Source organism: Sus scrofa, chromosome 13 (assembly GCF_054392235.1).
Source record: "Sus scrofa isolate SSC_HxYL_T2T_F1_AM1 chromosome 13, Sscrofa_HxYL_maternal_Yorkshire_Landrace_v2.0, whole genome shotgun sequence".
In the NCBI taxonomy this organism is placed as follows: Eukaryota; Metazoa; Chordata; class Mammalia; order Artiodactyla; family Suidae; genus Sus; species Sus scrofa.
Window position 1 is genome coordinate 96558174 of NC_139395.1, and position 19714 is coordinate 96577887.

A 19714-nucleotide genomic window follows, 5' to 3' on the forward strand; every position below is an offset into this window, starting at 1 on the left:
ATTATGTTTTTGTAACGTACCGACCAGCTGCTGGCTACCTTTATACATGGAATCAACTCTAAGTTTGTAGATTGCTATGTTTATTCAGTGATTTCCCCAACAGCCTGTAAGTTGGGGGAATAGATAGATGATGTTTAAAGGGATGTTGGGTGGTGAGATCTCTGGTGGTCTAGTGGATTTGGCGCTTTTCACTGCTGTGGCCCAGGTTCAATCCCTGGTCTGGGAACTGAGATCCTATATCAAGCCACTGCATGCCCTGGCCAAAAAATGAAAGGTATGTTGGTTACACCCAGGCTTTTTTGATTTAGGTGTTCTGAATATTATTTCTGTGTTTACTCACTACACTAGCTTACTCATCTTTAAAGGGAAGATTGGCTCAGAATGAAACATTGAAGAGTAATGGGAGGTGGAGCTCAATGAGTAAATTGGAACAAGATGAACTGTTTTTGAAGCTGGTCTATATAGACCTTAGATTACATCCTGAAGCTACTGGAGAAGCACTGGATTCTCCCTCTCCCCCTGCCCTGCCAAACCCTCCAGCCCAGTAGCATCACTGTGACATAGAAAGTCAGACATTAGGTTCAATTTGTCTTAGAGAGCTGCCCTCAATTATACTATCTATGAACCACAAGGATGTCCTATTTCTCTGAAGTGTCATGGTGATCAATTCTCAAAAAATCTGGAAATGGTGCCTGGGGAAAAAAAATATTTTTGCATTTTTAGGGCCACACCCATGGCATATGGAAGACCCCAGGCTAAGGGTCAAATAGGAGCTGCAGCTGCTTCCCTACACCATAGCCACTGAGTGTGGCCAGGGATCGAACCCGCATCCTCATGGATACTAGCTGGATTCGTTTCCACTTCGTCGCAGCAGAAACTCCAAAAAATGGTTTTTTAACCAGGCTTTGAAACAAGGACAAATTTCATGGGCCTGATAAAACAGGGAAAGGCGTTCCTTGTTGAAACAGTTTTCTAATGGCCCAGGAGGAAAAATAGCCCATTTAAAAATTTTTTTCCTGGGAATTGACTCAAAAAGTAACTGTCTTGACATTTTGAAACATGGTAGACCCATGTTTTCTCTTAAACCTAGTCAAATTCAAAGACACTATTATATCTAGCCCAACAAAATTTAGTGGTAGATGTGTTTTCTGTGACCTAGTTCCCTACTGTTAAAAGCACCTCATAACAATTTGAATCTCGTTGTCAAGGATGGATAAATCGCATTGTCAATGGCTACTTCTGAATCTTAGCTTTCAAGATTGTCCAGTAAAATTGATCAAAATTGTATATATACTAGCTGTTTTCGTTTCCCAGGTTATTTGATCTGTGTTCCTAAACTACTGATTTGAGATTTTGTGTGTTTTGTCTCTACATTCCTAGTATGTGTGCTACAGCAACTGGATGATAATATGAGTAGAAATGAATAGTTACCTCACACAATTGTAAACTGAGAAGAAGACAGTATCTTTGTAATCTTGGAGTAGACAAGGATTAGCATTCACAAAACACTTTTTTTAAAAGAAACATGAAAATGTAAAAGACATTAAAAATGAAAACGCAGCCATGGCCAGAAAATATTCACAATATATCTGACAAGACATTTAATAAATAAAATTTTTAAAGGCAAAGACCTAAACACTCACTTTACAGAAAGTGGTAGATACATGAAAAGATACTTAACATGACTCATGCATTAGAACCAAGATTGAACACAGCAATGCTACCCAGTACAGTGACAAGTATATACCAAAGATGTACCAACAACCGGAATTCATACCTTGCTGTTTAGAGAGTAAAATGATACAGCTACTTCAGAAATATGCCGTTTCTAGGAAAGTTTAAAACTATACTTAATTACCTAGAATTAATTACTGGGTGGGGAGGCAAGTGTTCCCAAGAGAACTGAAAGTGTGTTGGCTGATGTTCACAGCAGCTTTCATTACTGAAGGTGGTCATCAAGAGAAGATCAATTTTGGAGTCCCTGCTGTGATGCAGAAGGATCAGTGGTATCTGGAGTGATGGAACACAGTTTCCTTTACTGCCGGGAAGAGTGGATTAAGGATCCAGCACTGCACAGCTGTGGCCTAGGATGTCTGATCTCTGGCTCAGGAACTCCATTCGCTGCAGGGTAGCCAAAAAGAAAGAAGGTCAATTTATTTTCACACAGTGAATACTCCATAGTGAAACAAAAAATGTGGATTTAAAAAAAATTTAAACTTTAAAATTTTTTTAGGGCCACATCCAAGGCATACGGAAGTTCAAATCAGAGCAGTAGCTGCTGGCTTACACCACAGCCACAGCAACATGGGAACTGAACCACATCTTCAACCTACACTGCAACTCAGCAACACCAGATCCTTAACCCGCTAAGGGAGGCCAGAGATAAAAACCACACCATCATGGATACTCGTCGGGTTCATTTCCGATGAGTCACAGTGGGAACTATTTTTCATTTTTTTGGCCTAACCAAAGGCATGTGGAAGTTCCCTGGCCAGGGTTCAAACCCATGCCATAGCAGCAATCCAAGCCGCCGCAATAACAGCACCTGATCCTTAGCCCACTGCACCTCAGGAGAACTCCAACAAAATATGTGTTATTGCTACATGCAATAGTATGGATGAATATTGAAAACATGTTAGGTGAAAGTAGCCTGGTACAGCATAGTATATGCTCTATTCCATTTGTGTGTCAAAAACAGGCAAAACTAGTCAACATGATAGAAGTCAAATTAATGTTTACCCGGAAGTGTAGAGGTGAGGTTGACTAACAAGGGGCCTAGTGAAACTCTGGAGTGATCTGGATAGTGGTGAAACAGGTGCATACACAATATGAAAATCATGGCCATACATTTAATATTCGTTCATTTTAGCCACGAAATTTAAAATCTAATGCAAAATAAAAATATTTGAGGAAAGGAGTAAATTTTGAGTGAAAACTACAGAATAAAACCTGTGAAAACTTGAGATACTGGAGTCAAAGTACCAAAATAGCCATGCTTTGTATATTTCAAGAAATAAAAGTTTTAGAAGTGATTATCTGATTTTGGCACCATGACTAATCAGGACAGGATTCACCTCCATGACAGCTAATCTCAGAACATCCTTTTTTTTTGGCCATCCCTGCAGTATGTCGGTATATGGAAGTTCCCAGGGCAGTGAACAAACCCACGCTACCTGACACTGCACATTGCCATGACAATGCCAGATCCTTAATCCATTGCACCACAAGGTAACTCCTCAGAACTTGCTTTTTGAGGCATTGCTGGTCAAAATGAAGAGCACTCCCAAGGCCTTTTTCTTCTTCCCTCCCATACCCCAAGCCCAAAGCTAAGCAATTAGAGATAATCTGGATTAATCAGGGTAGGGAGTGGTGATTCAATGGCCAGGAGCAATTATATCTCAGGTCTGGGACTGAAGAGTAGGGGAGTTAGAGCAAGCAGGGGTGCTTCCAATGTCCCAGCTATCAAGAGATAAAATGCAGAGCTGCTATAATTACAAAGATGAGCATACAAAAAGAAACAAGGAATAAATAGACTTAAAATTTATGGTTAAAAATGGAAACTAAAGGGACTGATCAGCTCAATGGATAAGTCAAAAATCAACTAGCTAGAACTGAAATGATTTAAACTGGCTATATGTAAGTAATTGACCTAGAAAACAGCAGAAAGCTGAAAGGACAGTATGAAAGAGAAGTTAGCAGATAAGGAGGTTGGAACATCAAAGCAAGGTGAAGATCTCAATATCTGCTGCCTACATGATGGTTAGCCGTGTTCAGGGCCAACTCTCCTAATGAGTGCAATTAAAATACTAGATGAACAATTTCAAAAAATCTTAGCATCCGAGTTTATAATAGTGAGGAATGAGCAGGCCAAAATCCAAGCATGATAAGAATCTGGTGATCTAATTATAATCTTGATAACTTTTCAGAACAAGGAAGACCTGGCAAATGGCCAGGCCTCACCTAAGTTGAGATGCCTTGTAGACCCTTCCCATTAAGTTGGGACCCCAGAAGACTGCACCATTGGTGACAACCCTCAAAATAGAAGCAAAAAGAGCCCATTCTCCCCAAAAGAAAACAGAATCTGGAGTTATCAAATATCGATTGTAAAATGCAAATTAGTACATTTTTTAAAATATAAGACATACTTTAAAATATCTATCTAGGAGAATGGAACGCTTAAAAATGGTGGAGCAGGAATTCCCTGGTGGCTCAGAGGGTTTTAAGCATCTGGTGTTGTCACTGCCATGCCTTGGGTCACTGCTGTGGATGGGTTTGATTCCTGGCCTGGAACTTGCACAGGCAAGGCCAAAAATAAACACTGAAAAAATAAAGATCATGGGGAGTTGACAAGCCTGCACACTATGGGGGATGGTGATGACTCTGACCCCTTATCTCAATGATTAACTGAGATTACTTTCCTCTTCCCTTTATTTTTTTTTCCTTTTAATCATCACAGACTAATTTTATTTAAGTACAGTAACAAATTAAATTCAGTAGAACAATTAAATGAAGAAAACAAAGACATCAAAATACAAGCCCGACATTTTTATTCTTAGACTCAATAGACATAAAAGTACTCCGTCAAATTGCTATACACTTTCTGAATGCTTCCTCCTTGTTCCTGGACTTCTCTTATCTGGATTGGTAGCCAATGCTCACAGACTGACATTGTTCTATGGACTAAATCTGCTTTAACATTTTCCTTAGCGAGGACCTCTCTGCTAGTAATGTACTCTCAATTTTTATGTGTCTGAAGGTGTTTTTTTAAAAACTTCATCTTTTTTTTTTAATTTTTTTTCAGTGAGACATCTAATTTAATAAATAATTATACATCAATAACAGCTGACACAAAGCCAAAATCCAAGAGTACATGGATTAATAAAAATAAGAGTGGATATAAAGTATGGATATGTAGAAATTCAATAATTTTCTTATTAAATGTCCAAATATGGTATTACATTATTGAAATTGACAAGTGTAAGAAGATAATTTTAGTTGGGGCATTTAGTCCATTAACATTTAAGGTAATTGTTGATATGTATGTTCTTACTGCCATTATATTAATTGCTTTGGGTTTGTTTTTGTTGCTCTTTTTTCTTCCCGTCTTTTGTTCTCTCCTCTTGTGGTTTGATGACTATTTTAGTGTTGTGTTTGAGTTTTTGTATCAATTGCAGATTTTTGGTTTGCAGTTATTCTGAAGTTTTAATATAAGTCTATATATATATATATGAGATTGTTTTAAGTTGTTGGTCTCTTAATTGCAAGTGCATCTCCGGTGTCCTGCGTTTGTACGCTCCTCACGATTTCTGATTTTGGTGGCATAACTGTGTGTGGATGATTTCGTCTCTTTACTGTATGTATACCTTTACTGGTGAGCCTTGTCATTGTGGTATTTTTGTTTCTGGTTGCAGCCTTTTCTTTTCTGCCTAGAGAAGTTCCTTTAGTATTTCTTGTAAAGCTGGTTTAGTGTTGCTGAATTCTCTTAGCTTTTGCTTATTTGTGAAGCTTTTGATTTCTCCTTCAAATCTGAATGAGAGCCGGGAGTTCCCATCATGGCACAGTGGTTAACGAATCCGACTAGGAACCATGAGGTTGCAGGTTCAATCCCTGGCTCAGTGGGTTAAGGATCTGGCATTGCCATGAGCTGAGGTGTAGATCCCGCATTGCTGTGGCTCAGATCCCGCATTGCTGTGGCTATCGAATAGGCTGTTGGCTACGGCATAGGCCAGTGGCTACAGCTCTGATTAGACCCCTAGCCTGGGAACCTCCATATGCCACGAGAATGGCCCTAGAAAAGGCAAAAAGACAAAAAAATAAAATAAAATAAAATAGAAATCTGAATGAGATCCTTGCTGGGTAAAGTAATCTTGGTTGGAGGTTTTTTCCTTTCATCAGGTGAAGTATATCATGCCACTCCCTTCTGGCCTGCAGAGTTTCTGCTGAAAAATCTGCTGATAACCTTACTGGGGCTCCCTTGTATGTTACTTGTTTCTTTTCCCTAACTGCTTTCAAGATTTTCTCTTTGTCTTTAATTTTGGCCAGTCTAATTAACATGTGTCTTGGAGTATTCCTCATTGGGTTTATTTTATATGGTACTTGTTACGCTTCCTGGATTTGAGTGAGTGGGCCCTTTCCCATGTTAGGGAAGTTTTCAGCTATTATCTCTTGGAATATTTTTTCTGTCCCTTTCTCTCTCTCTTCTTCTGGCACCCCTATAATATGGATGTTGGTGCATTTAACATTGTCCCAGTGTTCTCTGAGACTCTCTTCATTTGTTTTCAATCTTTTTTGTCTTTTCTGTTCCACATCCATGATTTCCTCTAATCTGTCCTCCACCTCGCTCATTTGTTCTTCTGCCTCCTGTATTCTGCTGTTGGCTGCTTCTAATGAATTTTTTTATTTCAGTTATTGTATTTTGCATCTCTTCTTGCTTAAGTTTTATATCTTGTATTTCTTTGCTCAGTGTTTCCTGTAAATTATCCATCTTTGCCTCCAGTTTATTTCCAATATCTTGCATCATCTTCAGCCTCAACAGTCCAAAGTCTTTTTCCTGGAAGCTGAGAATCTCCTGATCACTTAGCTGTTTTTCTGGGGTTTTTTCTTTCTCCCTTATCTGAGTTATAGTTCTCTGTCTTTTCATTTTTATAGGTTTTTGGTGTGGTGACCTTTTTACAGATAATAGAGTTGTAGCCTCTCTTACTTCTTGTGTCTTCCCCCCTTGTGGCTGAAGTTGGTACAGGGGCTTGCTGTAGGTTTTCTGATGGGAGGGACTGATGCCTGCCCACTGGTAGGTGGAGCTGATTCTAATCCCTATGGTGGGTGAGGCTTTGTCTCTGGGTGAGATTAGAGGTGGCTGTGTGCCTGGGGGGTCTTTAGGCAGCCTGTTTACTTATGCATGGGGCTGTGATCCCACCTGGATTGTTGTTTGGCCTGGGGCTTCTCAGTGCTGATGGGTGGGGCCAGATTTTCCCAAAATGGCTGCCTGCACAGAAATGCACGCTACTGAATATTCCCGAGGGCTTTGCTTCCAATATCATCCCCCACAACAAGCCACATTCACTCCTGTTTTCCCAAGAGGTCCTCCAAGAACTGCAGTCAGGTCTGACCCAGGTTCCTATGGAGACTATGCTTTGCTTTGGGACCCAGTGTTTGTGAAAGTCCGTGTGCACCTTTCAAGAATGGGGTCTCCATTTCCCCCAGTCCTGTGGAGCTCCTGCACACAAGCCCCACTGGCCTTCAATGCCAGATGCTCCGGGGGCTTTCTCCCAGTGCCAGATCCCCACTCGTGGGAGTTTGATGTGGGGCTCAGAACTCTCACCCTTGTAGGTGAGTCTCCATGATACAGTTACTTTCCAGTCTTGGGGCTTCCCAGCTGGGAGGTATGGGGTTTCTTATATTGTGTAATCACCCCTCCTACCTCTTGATGTGGCCTCCTCTTTGTTTTTTGGAGTAGGATATCTTTTTGAAAGTTTCCAGTCCATTTGATTGAAGATTGCTCAGCATTTGGTTGTAAACTTTGTTGTTTTTAGGAGAGGAGTTGAGCTCCTGTCCTTCTATTCTGCCATCTTAATCCCCAGACTCCTCTCTCCCTTTAACTGCTTTTTTTTTTTTTTTTTTTTTTTTTTTTTTTTTGGCTGGCTAGGGGTCAAATTGGAGATTCAGCTGCCGGCCTACACCACAGCCACAGCAACATGGGATCCAAGCCGCATCTGCGACCTACACCACAGCTCATGGCAACACCAGCTCCTTAATCCTCTGAGGAAAGGCTAGGGATTGTACCTGCAACTTCATGGTTCCTAGTCGGATTCGTTTCTGCTGTGCCATGATGGGAACTCCTGCTTTTCCTTTTCTTTTTTTAATGGGCACACTTGTGGCATGTGAAAGTTCCTGGGTCAGGGGTCAAAGCAGAGCTGCAGCTTCAGCCAGTGCCACAGTCAAAGCAACACCAGATCCAAGCTGCATCTGTGACCTATACTGCAGATTATGGCAACACTAGATCCTTAACCCACCAAATGAGGGCAGGGTTCAAACCCACATTCTCACAGAGACAGCTTAGGGTACTTAACCAACTGAGCCACAGTGGGAACTACTTGAGTATTAATTTTCAAGTGGTGAGCAGCTGGACCTGATTTGATAACATGAGGATGGAATAAATAAATTTTAGAAAAAATAAAACTGGAAGTTTGCTATCAGCAGAAGTTTACCAAGGAAATCCTAAAAGACTTAGGCAGAAGGAATATGATAGCAAATGGAAGGCTTAAGATGCAAGAAAAAATGAAAAACAAAAAAGTAGGTGGGAAAATATAAAAGACGCTTAACCTGGAGTTCCTGCCATGGCCCAGTGGAAACAAATCTGACTAGTATCCATGAGGATGCAGGTTCAATCCCTGGCCTGGCCCAGTGGGTTAAGGACCCAGAGTTGCCGTGAACTGTGGTATAGGTCACAGACGAAGCTTGGAACCTGCTTTGCTATGGCTGTGGTGTAGGCTGGCAGCTATCACTCCGATTTGGCCCCTAGCCTGGGAACCTCCATATGCACAACACATCACAATTTTGTGAAAACGGAGAAGGTAAATGGAGTGCAAATATTCTATGAAACTGTGTTATCCAGGAGGAAGATGAAGATTTTGATTCATTTAAAATGTTAAGTGTACATTGTAAAATGTAGGATAACCAATGAAAGGACCACCTCCCATACTAGTAGAAAGAATACCATCTCCCATACTAGTAGAAGGGGATGCAAATTTCTGTTAAAAAGAAGGCCAGAAAGGAGACACAAAAGCATGAAATGGTATAGTTTTAAATTCAAATATATCACTGGTTACATTAAGTGGAAAAGGACCAAATGCTTCAGTTCAAAGATTTTTTTAGGCTAGATTTAAAAACAAAAACCAATAACAACAAAAACATGTGAGAGACATGTATAAATCAGAAGGACATGTTAAGGTTGAAAGTAAAAGAATGAAAAAGGAAAAGACGTAAAATACTACCCAAAGGAAAATAAACGTAACTATGTAATGTACCAGAGAAAACAGATTTTAAGGCAAGAAAACAGTAATAGAATTCAAGAAGGTTGGTCACTGCATGATAAAAAAAATTCTTTTTGTCCTTTTTTTTGCCATTTCTTGGGCCGCTCCCATGACATATGGAGGTTCCCAGGCTAGGGGTTGAGCCAGAGCTGTAGCTACCAGCCTACGCCAGAGCCACAGCAACGGGGTATCTGAGCCACATCTGCAACCTACACCACATTTCACGGCAACGCCAGATCCTTAACCCACTGAGCAAGGGCAGGGATCGAACCTGCAACCTCATGGTTCCTAGTCGGATTCGTTAACCACTGCGCTACGACGGGAACTCCAATAAATACTTTTTTTTTTTTTTTGTCTTTTTTTTGCGTTTTCTAGGGACATACCTGAGGCATATGGAGATTCCCAGGCTAGGGGTCTAATCGGAGCTACAGCACAGCCATGGCAACGCCAGATCTGAGCCACATCTGCAACATACACCACAGCTCACGGCAATGCCAGATCCTTACCCACTGAGCGAGGCCAGGGGTCGAACCTGCAACCTCATGGGTTCCTAGTCTCGTTTGTTAACCACTGAGCCACCACAGGAACTCCAAAAAATTTTATTTCACTGAAGATACAATGATTTAAAATGTGCGTGCATCTAATAAAACTTCATCATTGTATAGAACCAAAACAGAAAGAACTACAAGAAGAAACAGACTAACCCAGAGCAATAACAGGGGTTTGGGACAAATTGAACAGAAATTGATAGAACAAGCAAATAAAAATAATAAGTGTATAGATTTCCACAAGATAATTATCAATTCTGACCCAATGAAAATGCTTAGAAAATTGCATTCAACATCTGCAGAATATGCATACTTCTTTCAAAGACTATTGATCAAGACTTTATCAAGACTATTGATAAAAATGGACCCAAGCAATCTCATCAAATTTCAAAATATTGAGGTCATTCAGAGGAGCTTCTCTGATCACAAAGCAATTAAACCAGAAATCAACAAGAACATAACTGAAGAACTTCCTAAGTTTGGAAACTGAGACACATACTTCTAAAGAACCCACAGAGTTCCCATTGTGGAACTAGTATCCATGAGGACATGGGTTTAATCCCTGGCCTCGATCAGTGGGTTAAGGATCCGGCATTGTCGTGAACTGTGGTGTAGGTCTCAGAGGCGGCTCAGATCTGGCATTGCTATCTATGGCTGTGGCGTGGGCCGGTGGCTACAGCTCCGATTACACCCCTAGCCTGGGAACCTCCATATGCAGCGGGTGCAGCCCTAAAAGGACTAAATAAATAAAATAAATAAATAAATAAATAAAAATAAAGTAAAAAATAAACATTACCTATCTTAGAGAAGCTGTATGTAAGCAGGCAAAATTCCATCCTTTGGGGAAATAATTCAGAGAATAGAAGTTTTAGATATATTTTCCCCATACTATTACCAAAGTATTTTCTCTTTTCTTTTTATTTTCTTTTTTGCAGCTGCACCTGCAGCATATGGAAGTCCTCAGGCCAGGGGTTGAATCAGAGCTGCAGCAGAGGGCTACACCAGAGCCACAGCAATGTGTGATCCAAGCCATGTCTGCAACCTACACTACAGCTCACAGCAACACCAGATCCTTTAACCCACTGAGCAAAGCCAGGGATCAAACCCATATCCTCATGGATACTAGTTGGGTTCTTAACCCACTAAACCACAATAGGAACTCCCAAAATAATTTCTTTTTTCTCTCCCACCTTATTGAGATGTAATTGACATATAACACTGTGTAAGCTTAAGACGTAAATGTAGTACGTCTGATAGCACGCTTTTGTATTGCAAAATGATTTCCGCACCTCTGTCACCTCACATAATTACCATTTGCATGTGTGTGTGTGGTAAGAACATTTAAGATCTGATCTTTCAGTAACTTTCAAGTATATAATACAGTATTGTAAAAATAGTCACCATGCTGTTCCCCAGAACTTCCTCCTCTTAGAACAAGTTTGTACCCTTTGATTAAGATTTCCCCAGTTCCCCTCAACCCCAGCACCTGGCAACTACCATTCTACTCTATTTCTATGAATTCAGTCCTTTTAGATTCCCATGAAATCATACAGTATTTGTCTTTCTCTGTCTAACTTATTTCAATTAGTATGTTATCACAAAAGATTGGAGTTGTTTCTTTTCTATGGCTGAGTAATATTCCATTATATATATATTATGGAATATTATGGAATTTATATATATAATGGAATATTACATATATTTCACAATTTATTTATCCATTCATCCATTGATGGACACTTAGGTTGTTTGCATGTCTTGGCTGTTGTCTGTAGCATGTCTTGACTGCAGAGAACATGGTGGTGTGACTATCTCTTCAAGATAGTGGTTTCATGGAGTTCCCATTGTGGCACAGTGTTTAACGAATCTGACTAGGAACCATGAGGTTGCGGGTTCATTCTCTGGCCTCACTCAGTGGGTTAAGGGTCAGGCATTGCCGTGAGCTGTGCTGTAGGTTGCAGACGCGGCTCGGATCCCGTGTTGCTATGGCTCTGGGATAGGCTGGCGGCTACAGCTCCAATTAGGCCCCTAGCCTGGGAACCTCCATATGCTGCAGGTACATCCCTAGAAAAGGCAAAAAGACAAAAAAATATATATATATATAGTGGTTTCATGTCTTTTGAATATATACCCAGTGACAGGATTGCCAGATCATATGGTAGTTCTATTTTTAACTTTTTGATGAAACTTCACACAATTTTCTATAGTGGGTGCACCAATATACATCCCACAAACTGTGCCCAAGCATTCCTTTTCCTCCACATCCCACCTTATCTCTTATCTTTTGTGATAATAGCTATTCTTTTTTTTTGTCTTTTTCTTTTAGGGCCACACCCATAGCATATGGAAGTTCCCAGGCTAGGGATCAAATCAGAGCTGCAGCTACTGGCCTACACCACAGCCACAGCAAGGCAAGATCAGAGCTGTGTCTTTGACCTACGTCAGAGCTCATGGCAATGCCAGATCCTTAACCCACAGATCAAGGCCAGGGATTGAACCTGCCTCATGGATACTAATCAGATTCGTTTCCTCTGAGCCATGACAGGAACTCCAATAATAACTATTCTAATAGGTGTGAGGTGATATCTCATTATGGATTTGATTTGCATTTCCCTGATTAGTGATTTTGAGCCTCTTTTCATATACCTGTTTGCCATTTATATATTTTCTTTGGAAAAAAAGTTCCTCTGCTTATTTTTCAATCAGATTATTTGTTTTTTATTAAATTTTGAGTTCCTTACATATTTTGGATATTAACTCCTTATCAGAATATTGGTTTGCAAATATTTTCTCCTATTCCATATGTTGCCTTTTTATTTTGTTGATTGTTCCTTTTGCTGTGAAGAAAAAGTTTTAATATGATGCAGTCCCACTTATTGTTTTTTTGCTTTGGGTATCATTTCCAAACAATTATTGCCAAGACCAAAATCAAGGGGATTTTTTTTCCCGTTTTCTTCTAGGAGTTTTACAGTTTCAGGTGTCAACTGAAAAAAAAAATAATAAAGCACAATCTAAAAGTTGAGAACTATGTTTTATTTGGTGGATATTCTGAGGACTTCAAGCCTGGGACATAGCACCTCAGATAATGCCAAGAAACTGTTCCAAAGAGGAAGGGGAAGCCAGGATATATAGGAAGTTTTGCAACCAAACCGGGTAGTTGGAATATCAAAATATTACTGTTAATAAAAGAAAATCAGGCATCTCAAGTTAAAGAATGTAGTGCTTTTCTATATATGAGAAGATGCAAGAGGAGTTCCCATAGTGGTTCAGTGGTTAACGAATCTGACTAGGAACCATGAGATTTCGGGTTTGATCCCTGGCCCCGATCAGTGGGTTAAGGATCCAGGGTTGCCATGAGCTGTGGTGTAGGTTGCAGACGTGGCTCGGATCCAGAGTTGCTATGGCTGTGGCTGAGGCCGGTGGCTACAACTCCGATTAGACCCCTAGCCTGGGAACCTCCATATGCTGCAGGCATGGCCCTAGAAAAGACAAAAGACCAAAAAAAAAAAAAAAAAAAAAAAAAAAGGATGCAAAAATCTGGGTGCACTGAAATCATTCCTTTGATGTGTGCCAGCTCTCTGGGGAAAGTATCCTATGTTTTCTCATCCTGAGTCTCCTCAAGCTGCAGTCTGATGACCCAGCCAGGTGTTGTGCTTCCCCCTGACTTCCCAGAGGACACATCATTGGGAGTGGCTATAATGGCTAAGGACTGAGACATCCTTTGTTTACTGATATGGCAGGTGGCAATTTTAGTTGAATACACACGCATGGCTGTTTGTCTTCTATCCTAAATCCCTTCAGCATGCACCAGCGTGCATCACGCAGTGGCTGATGGCTTTATGACCTCTGCAACATCCTTAGGTAAGTGAAATGGCAGATGACATTCTTTGTCCACAGTAGATATGGCCAGATTGGGTTAATTCCAACAACGCAAGGTTGGTTTAACATGAAACAATGTGTTAATGCAAATTTATCACATCAGCACATTAATGAAGAAAAATCTGTGTGATAGGACCGTCACAGATATGGAAAAAGCCTCCAGTGAAATTTAATATCCATTCATAATAAACCTCTTCACAAACGAGGAATAGAAGGAGTGCTCTTTAATCTGATAATAAATATCTTCAATAAACCTATGGTGGACAACATACGTAGAAGTGAAATGTTACTGTAGTTCCTTTGGAATCAAGAACAAGTCAAGAATGCCTGCCATTACCACTTTTATTTGACATTGTACTTAAGATCCTAACCAGTGGCTCAGGTTCAATTCCTGGACCAGGAACTTCCACGTACTTCGGGCATGGCCAAAAACAAAACAAAATAAAACAAAAACAAACAAACAAACAAAAAAAAAATAGGAGTTACCATTGTGGCTCAGCAGGTTAAGAACCCAACATATTGTTCTTGAGGATTTGGGTTCCACCCCTGGCCTCCCTCAGTCAGCTAAGGATTCGGTGTTGCCGAAAGCTTCGTTGTGGGTCATGGATACAGCTTAGATCTTTCGTTGCTATGACTGTGGTATAGGCCTGCAGCTGCATCTCCGATTTGACCCCTAGCCCGGGAACTTCCATATGCTGCAGATGTGGCCATAAAAAGAAAAAAAGGGAAAAATGGAGAGGCTAAGTTATTATGATTATCCACATAGAAAATTCAAAAGAGGCATTCCCATCATGGCTCAGCAGAAACAAATCCAACTAGGAACCACGAGGTTGCTGGTTCAATCCCTGGCCTCACTCAGTGGGTTAAGAATCCGGTGTTGCCGTGAGGTTGCAGATGCAACTCAGATCTGGTGTTGCTGTGGCTGTGGTGTAGGCCAGCAGCAATAGCTCCGATTTGACCCCTAGTCTGGAACCTCCATATGCAGCAGGTGCAGCCCTAGAAAGCAAAAAACAAAAACAAAAACTCAAAAGAACCTACAGATAAATTATTAAAGTTAACATATGATTAACAATGTAGCTAGATATATAGAAATAATTGTTTTATTGCAGCAACAAACAGGATATAAATTTTAAAATAATACCATTTACAATAGCAACAGTGGAAAATAACCTAAAGCTTGGAAAATATGGAGAAAATGATAAAACTCCTTTGGAAAATAAAGAAGACCCAAATAATTATAGAGTTACAACATGTTATAGGTAGGCAAACTTAGAACAATAACAATTGACTCCAGTAGGCCTATGGATTCTATAGGATTTAATATCAACAGCATTTTTTAATTTAATTAATCACAAAATGTAGATGGTAAAACAAAGGGCCAGAATAACCTAGATGCTTCTAAAGAAGAGGAATAAGGCATTCCCGTCGTGGCTCAGCGGTTAAAGAACCTGACTAGGAACCATGAAGATTCGGGTTCAATCCCTGACCTCGCTCAGTGGGTTAAGAATCCGGCATTGCCGTGAGCTGTGGTGTAGGTCACAGACTCAGCTTGGCTCTGGCATTGCTGTGGCTGTGGCGTAGGCTGGCAGCTGTAGCTCCGATTAGACCTCTAGCCTGGGAACCTCCATATGCTGAGGTACGGCCCTGAAAAGCAAAACAATAAAAAAATAAAAATAGAGGGATAAGATGAAGTAACATTATTATTATAAAGTTAGAGTAATTAAGACTTATGGTATTTGTACAGGATATACAACTAGAACAATGGAGCAGAAGGCAAAGCCCAGAAACAGACACACACCTAGACAGAGACTTGATTGTGTCTGAGGTAGCATCACAATCAGCAGTGAGAACTGGAGGAACCATTCAATATGGTTCAAGTTTGTCCATATGAAAAATTGTGAAATTAGGTATTCATATCCAGTTGGTGGTTACGTTATGCCACACTAAAATAATCATTTCAAATGGATTAGACTTAAATGTGAGAGGCCAAACGTTTACAATTGTAAGAAGAAAATACAGGAGTAAGTCTCTATAAACTAGTGGAAGAAAAGGTTAAGCAAAACACAAAAAAGGGCTCATCATACAGGAAAAGATTGCTAAACCTACTACATTAAACCTTATAACTTATTTTCCTTAAAATACTCCAAAAAGAATGAAAAGATAATCCCCAAATTAGGAGAATATATTTGCAACACATATAACTGACAAGGTATATAGTACCAGAATATATAAAGAATTCCTGTGAACAAATCCGTTAAAGACAACTCAGTAAAAACTTGGACAAAATCATAGAAAAGCATTTCACAGGAGACTAAAACCTGACATGCAATAAGCATGTTAAAAAAAAAAAACCATTCAGCTTAGTAGTAATTAGGGAACTGCAAATCAAAATCATGAGATGTCATTCCGTAACGATCAAAAAGATGAAAAAGGAATAAATCAGACACTCTCATATGGATGTAGAACAAAGGAACTCCTATGCACTCCAGTTGGGAGTATAGAGTGGTAACATCACTTTGGAGAACATTTTGCATTGTATTATAAAGTTGAAGGTTCTTGTATCATGTAAAGCTGGTACTTCCACTCCTAAATGTATTCCCCAGAGAAACCTTGGCTCATAGGTTCCAGGAGTCATTACCAAGAATGTTTACAGCAGCTTGGTTGCAATAGCAACACACTGAAAAGGTTCTAAGTGTCCAAGGACAAGAGTGGAGAAATTCACATCAGTGAAAATGAATGAACCACATGGTCAGCATGGCTCAGTCTTGGGAACTTAGTTTTGAACAAGAAACACAAATCACAGGAGCATACACAACATGATTCTGCTCATATAAAGTCCAAAAATCTGCAAAACTCAACAAAATATGTTTAGGTAAACATATGCATGTGTTTAAATGATCAAAAAAACTAAGGGAATGATAAACAAAAATTCTGGATGATGGTTACCTCTGGCATGAGAAAAGGGAGTGAGGGTGGGATGGAGAAAAGGCACTTAGGAGGCATGAAGGAAAGGATGCTCTGTTTCCTCAAGCTGCTGGTGGGTCTGAGAATTTAGTTTTTCTTTGAATCCATCACTGCATAACAAATTACCCCTAAACTTAATAACTTAAAGCAACAACTACTATCTCACAGTTTCTGTGGATCTGAGTCCTCCATCTCAGGCACTCTCAGGGGCTGCCGAGTCAGCTGGGGCTGCACTCAGCACAAGGCTTGACTGGGGAAGGACCTGCCTCTGAGCTCACGCGTGTGATTGTCAGCAGGATTCAGTTTCTCACAAGTTGTTAGACTGAGAGCTTCAGCTCCTTTAATAGCTCTTGGCCAAAACTATTCTCAGTTCCCTGCTGCAGCGCAGCTCACAGCACAGCCTCTGGCTTCATCAGAGTGAGTGGAAGAGAAGAAGTGAGCAAGAGGGAAGCCAGAGTCTTTATCACTTAATCTCAGAAGTGACAGCTCATTGTGTTTATCATATTCTATTCAAGTGGAAGTAAGTCGCAGGTCCAGCCCACACTCAAGAGCAGGAATTACTGTGAACACCAGGAGGGAGGAATAACCCACAGCCACTTTATTATTTTTTTTTAAGTATATGTGACAATTTCTGCTGTACAGCAAAGTGACCCAGTCATATATATAATATGACTTATATTACCTTCCATTGTGTTCTATCCCAGGAGACTGGATATAGTTCCCTGTGCTGTACAGTAGGACCTCCTAGCTTATCCATTCTAAATGTAAGAATTTGTATCTACTAACCCCAAACTCCCAGTCCATCCCATTCCCTCCCCCTTGGCAATCACAAGTCTGTTCTCTATGTCCCACAGCCACTTTAAAAGCCACCTACCACACATATTTGGATGTGTATTGTGTTCTCTTAGTAAATATTCCATAATAAAAATCCATATTGTGACTCCCCAGGAACGTTAGGATCAAAACAGTTTCCTTACTGGATTTCCCGTCATGGTGCAGTGATTAATGAATCCAACTAGGAACAACGAGGTTGCGGGTTCGATCCCTGCCCTTGCTCAGTGGGTTAAGGATCCGGCATTGCCGTGAGCTGTGGTGTAGGTTGCAGATGCGGCTCGGATCCCACGTTGCTGTAGCTCTGGCGTAGGCGGCAGCTACAGCTCCGATTAGACCTCTAGCCTGGGAATCTCCAAATGCCCCAGGTGTGGCCCTAGAAAAGGCAAAAAGACAAAAAAACAAACAAACAAAAAAACAAACAACAGTTTCCTTACCATGGTAATCCCACGCAAAGAAGCCCTCTTGCATGACTTGGCCTGATTGCCCTCCAACCTGCATTGAACCTCCCATCAGACCAATTGACTTGATTTTTCTCAAACAGGCCACGTGCTGACAGGCCTCTGAGCATTTCCGTACACTGCTCCCCGATGTAGGGTGTCTTCTCCTCATTGACCTTCTCCACCTATTTACTAATGTGCATCACGTCTCCACAAAGCCCTTTCTGCTCCCACTCTGTCTCCCTGCCCTCAAGCCCAGGTTAGGTTCTGCTGATCTCACAGTGACTTTGGCATTGGCTGCATTTGGCTCTGGGCTCTCTGTGCTGCCTCCCAGAGCCTAGCGCAGATCTGGGCACATGAGCCACCCCAGGTGAAATAGTGCTGAGGATGTGAAGGGATGCTGATGAACAGCCACAGCAAGGAGCCAAGTAGAGGCTGTGAAGAGCCTCTGATGGTTCAGGCGGGCCTTTGAAGCCTAGGGAGTTAGGAAAAACGGTTTTGAGAGCTTTTGAATTTCAATTAAGAGATTGTGGATTTGTGTTGCTTGAGATATCAAGCATTATTGTGAGGAGGGTTTTCTATTTTGCTGTTTTTTAATTGAATTTTTTTTTTTTTTTTGACTGTGGCATGCCACAGCTTAATGTGAGATCTCAGCTCCCAGACCAGGGCCACAGCAGTGAAAGCACAGAGTCCTAACCATTAGATGACAAAGGAACGCCCTGGAAAAAATTTTAAACCCACAAAGAGGTGCAAAAATATTACAATTAATTTCCATATACCTTTCATTTATGGGTTCACTTTTTTTTTTTTTTTTTTTTTTTTGTCTTTCGAGGGCTGCACCCACAGCATATGGAGGTTCCCAGGCTGGGGGTCTAATCGGAGCTGTTGCCTCTGCCTACACCACAGCCACAGCAATGCCAGATCTGAGCCGCGTCTGCAACCTACACCACAGCTCACAGCAACGCCAGATCCTTAACCCACCGAGCAGGGCCAGGGATTGAACCTGCAACCTCATGGTTCCTAGTCAGATTCATTTCCGCTGCACATGATGGGAACTTCAAACTTTTTTTTTGCTTTTTAGGGCCACACCTGTGACATATGAGGATTCCCAGGCTGGGGGTCCAATCAGAGCTACAGCTGCCGGCCTACACCACAGCCACAGCAACATCAGATCCGAGTCTCATCTTTGACCTACACCACAATTCATGGAAACTCTGGATCCTTAACCCACCGAGTGAGGCCAGGGATTAAACCCGCAACCTCATGGTTCCTAGTCAGATTCGTTTCTGCTGTGCCACAATGGGAACGCCTGACTTGTTAACATCTTAATACATTTGCTTTCTCTATATATTTCATTGTGTGTGTGTGTATGTGTGTAGTGTGTGTGTGTGTGTGTGTGTGTGTATGCGCATGAGAATAATGGCCCCAATGATGTCTACATTCTAATTCCTGGAGCCTAGGAATATATTATGCTACATGGCAAGGAGGAATTAAAAATGCAGACAAATTTAAGGTTGCAAATCAGCTGACTTTAAGACAAAGAGATTAACTTGGTTTTTCAGGTGGATCCAATGTAATCACCAGAGTCCTTATAAATGGGGACAAAGGAGGCAGAAGAATCAGAACCAAAAAGATGGTATGGTGACAAAGACTCCATTGTGAGCTTTGAAGATGGAAGGACATCATGAACCAAAGAACGTGGGCAACCTCCAGGATCTGGCAAAGGCAAGAAAACACATTCTCCCTTGGATCCTCCAGGAAGGCAGTTCTACAGACATTGATTTTAATTTTAGTGCAGTAAGACCTGTCTCAGACTTCTGACTTCCGGGACTACAAGATAATAAATTTGTGTTATTTAAAGCCACTAAGTCTGTGGTAATTTGCTCAAGCAATAATAGAGAACTAAAACAGTATGCATATTACATGCACATTCTCATTTTTTTAGTTTAATTTCTTTTAATTGAGTAAATTTCAGAGATCAAGAATATCCTTTCAAATAACGATAGTGCAGCTATCAAATTCA